The sequence below is a fragment of the Prunus avium genome, chromosome 2 (genome assembly GCF_965620075.1).
Source record: "Prunus avium chromosome 2, drPruAviu1.hap1.1, whole genome shotgun sequence".
Taxonomy (NCBI): Eukaryota; Viridiplantae; Streptophyta; class Magnoliopsida; order Rosales; family Rosaceae; genus Prunus; species Prunus avium.
Window position 1 is genome coordinate 9424855 of NC_142285.1, and position 4306 is coordinate 9429160.

The window sequence follows — 4306 nt, forward strand, 5'->3', positions numbered from 1 at the left end:
ATTTGTTGTTAATAATATGTTAACTCGCAATTGTACGGGGCAATTAGTAGTATAGCAAGACAAGTACGAGGTCGTACCCACGAAGACTGAGAAGTTCAAATTAGTTATGTACTTTAGATTACCAAATTCAAGAAGTTAGGAAGTTAAATCTAAAACAGAATTTAAAGCAAGAGTGAGTTTGAAAACAAATGCAGCAAGATTAAAATGAACTTTGAAGTGAGAATGCTTGTGATTATAGAAAGAAATGAACAAACTGAAATTGCAACGGAAAGCAAGTAAACAAAAGTAACAAAGGGTGGTTTTGAAAGTTAAAACACAGGTTTGGAGACTAGGGCATTCGATTCACCATAACAATTCAATTCTGGGTTATAAAGATTCAAGTAACAAGTCTAATTCAGATTCAAAGATTGATTCTAGCTAAAGTAGGATTAGGCCATGGTGTTTGGTCCTAACCTTGTGTTCCTAATTCCCTAATTTGATCATTTGTTGTCTAACCTAAAATTAAGCATTAGGAACCCATTAAGCATAGAAGAACATTTTAAACAACCAAGTATGTATCTAATCCCTGTTGTCGAATGTCCATACATACTCTTCCTATTCATAGTTCAATTCGAATTAAAGCATGGTGTATACTCTTAATTCAAACCAAGATAGTTAACAAACAAGTTCTAATGGTGATCAATCATTCAAACAAGCATGTTAACTTATAAGCATAATGAATAAGAACATGAATCATGAATCAAACTTGAAACTCCAAACTTATAAACCCAGAATATTCATGTTAGGTTACATCGAAGCCCTAGTTATGGATTTAGCTACTCATAATGGAAAAGAGACTTGAACATAAATGAGAAAACATAATGAATGCAATAAGAGTAGAAAAACCCTTTTTCTGAAGTTCTTGTGGTGTCCAAGGCTTCTCCAAGTGCTTCTCCACTTCTAATGCTTCTCCAAGAGCTTCCCCACTTCTAGAAAGATGTATGAAGGATATGGAGGTGATTTGGGATGAGTTTGAGTGAGTGGTGATGGCTAAGGAAGATGAAATTCGTAGGGAAATGGAATAGAAGTTTGCTGGAGTTGTTTTGGTGATTGTTGGAGTGTTTGGGATTGTGAGAGTGTTTGAGGATGGTTGGAGTGAATTGTGGGGGTTGTGAATCTCAGGATTTGTTGTGTCTTGAATGTGGAATGGATGTGGTATTTATAGGGAGAGGGGAGTGATAAATCTGAATTCAATATGGCTAATGCATACAACACTTGCATTATAAAAGATGAATTGGTTGATGCACTTCACTAATGCATACAACACTTGCATTATAAAATCTGAATTGGTTGATGCACTTCAGCAATAAATCCCACCAGCAGCCCTAGCTCATCTTCATGTCACCATGACCAAGCCTCCAACCAGCTACAATAGCTCATGCCTAGCTCACCATGACCAAGCTTCCAACCAGCTCATCCTGAGGTCAGCATGACCAGCAACTTCAAGGGCTTACAACTTGGGCTAGGCTGAATCAAATGAAGACTTTAAGATGTCCATTGTGAAGTTCAGAATGTGTATGATCCAACCACACAAGTATTGGCCCAATCCAAGCTCGGAGGAGGAAGTTAAGGCCGAAACAAATTGCTAACTCAGTTTGCTCGCTGACAAAATCCATCCTGAGCATGGTTCTGTGTTTGCTAGGTGACGGACTCCAGATTTATCCAATGGGGCTGAATTTTGGATATGTTATAGTACACACCCATTGGAACAACTTTCATGAAGACTGTTGCCTCATCCGAGCTATGTAGGTTGCTGAAACGAAGCTTGCAATATGACCTACGGAACTGGACTGGCAGGGGGCTGTAGCCAAAATGAGTTTGTCTTTAAGCTCTTCTTCTCTTCATCCAAATTAGGCCTTAACATGCATGAATTGCATGAATTATGCTCTCTTGCTCTTTTGGCCTACAAAACACACAAAGGGAGGCAAATAACTCAAAATTATAAGAAACTAAGCAAAAGAAGTAAGTAAATTGGGCATGTATATGTATGAAATTATGAGCTTAACACCTAGTAGTCTGATTAGTTATTCTGTTAAGCATGATTAGCTTAGTGTAGAAGTTATTGTTACACAGCTATATAAGCTTGGGTTTAGTTCATTTTCTTCATTATGTAAAGAATCACTTCTGAGAAATATACAGAGCTTTACCTTTCATTCATTTCTCTCTCCAAACCTAGATCTGAAATACTCTCTTTCCACCATGGTTATCATGGTGTCAAAGCAATAAAGGTCTCTATCCCATTCCTCAGTTTTCTTCCCCAAAGTTCAAGAACTGCTTAGCTCCATTAGCTTCTTCAGTTGCAAATAAAGAGCATGTCTCTTCCTCAGGCTCATCAATCTCTCCACAAGTCACACATACAGATTCTGTGATTTCCTCCGGATCACATGCTTTGCTTGGACAGCAGGTGAAGACTAAACTGTGGCATCTTCGACTAGGTCATGTCACCAATGAAGTGCTTCAACACATGCTCAAGGCCTCTCACATTTCTATTTCTTCAGATTCCACATCTTCTCTTTGTGAATCATGTTTACAAGGAAAAATGCATAAATTGCCTTTTCCTTCTTCTTCTACCATATCATCATAACCTTTTTCTAAGCTGCACTCCGATGTCTGGGGGCCTTCTGCTTGTATTGCTTTAGGTGGCTATAGATATTATCTTACTATCATTGATGATTGTACCCGGTTCATGTGGGTGTTTCCCTTAATAAATAAATCAGAGGTTTTCTCAGTCTTTCGCAAGTTCTGTGCGTATATTGTTAATCACTTTCAAGCTCATGTTCAATTCTTTCAATCCGATGGTGGAGGAGAGTATACTAGTAAGGTGTTTACTGAATTCTTAGCATCTAAAGGCATTGTTCATCATATATCTTGTCCTTATACCCCTCAACAAAATGGGGTAGCCGAAAGGAAGAATAGGCATATTATTGAAACCGCACTTGCCCTTTTAACTACAGCCAGTCTACCTCTTCAGTTTTGGTATTATGCTGTTACCCATGCCACTTTCTTAATCAATAGAATGCCAAGTCGTACTCTGCACATGCAATCTCCGTATTCCAAGTTACATGGTACATTACCAGATTTGCTTTCTCTTAGAATATTTGGTTCAGCAATTTATCCTTTGCTTAGACCCTACAATGCGCATAAGCTTGAACCTCGCTCCCAGCAGTGTGTCTTTTTGGGTTTCTCTATGGGATATAAAGGAGTTTATTGTTATAATCCTCAGAACCAGAAAGTTCTCATTTCCAGACATGTCATCTACAATGAAGATGTATTTCTCTTCAAGGCTCAAAGATCTTCTATGGTTTCCTCATCTATCTCACAAACTTCTCCTGCTTCTCCATCTGTTATGCCACCAGTCCCTGTCATTCTGCCATCACCACCATCCTCTTCCTCTGAGTTTCAGCCTTTATCCAATCCTACCATTTCTGATTCCACAACATCTGCTGGTGCCACAACATCTGCTACCACTATGCTGCCTATACTATCAGATGACCAATTGGAAGTCATTTTGCCTCGTTTATCTGATTCTTCTGAGCCCTCTACTCACTCAGTATCAGCTAGTACCAATAATTGCCATTCTATGCAGACTCGGTCTAAGTATGGTATTATCCAGCCTAGGCAATTTCTTGAATACTCGAGCTTTATTACTCAGCTTCATTCTATCACTGAGCCCGATACACCTCCTCATTTCAAGGCAGCCCTTGGAAAGCCTGAGTGGCAGCAAGCCATGTCTGAAGAAATTCAAGCCCTTCACCAACAAGGCACCTGGACTCTAGTTCCTTCTCCTTCGCATACAAACATTGTTGGGTGCAAGTGGATTTTTAAGATTAAAAAGAATGCGGATGGAACTATTTCTCGATATAAGGCTAGGCTTGTGGCACAATGGTATACCCAAGAATATGGTTTGGATTATGACGAAACATTCAGTCCTGTGGTTCGACATACTACAGTTCGCCTGATTTTGAGTCTAGCAGTTCAATTTCAATGGAAATTACGTCAACTTGATGTGAAGAACGCCTTTCTTCATGGCGAGCTCCAAGAGGAAGTCTTCAAGAAGCAGCCTTAAGGCTTTGTTGATCCTACATATCCTGATTTTGTCTGCAAACTTCAGAATTCTTTATATGGTTTAAAACAAGCCCCTCGTGCATGGAATGCCAAATTTACCGGATATTTACCTACTATGGGATTCACAGTGTCTCCTTCTGATCCGAGCCTCTTTATCAAGAAAACTTCATCTGATATTATTATTCTTCTGCTGTACGTTGAC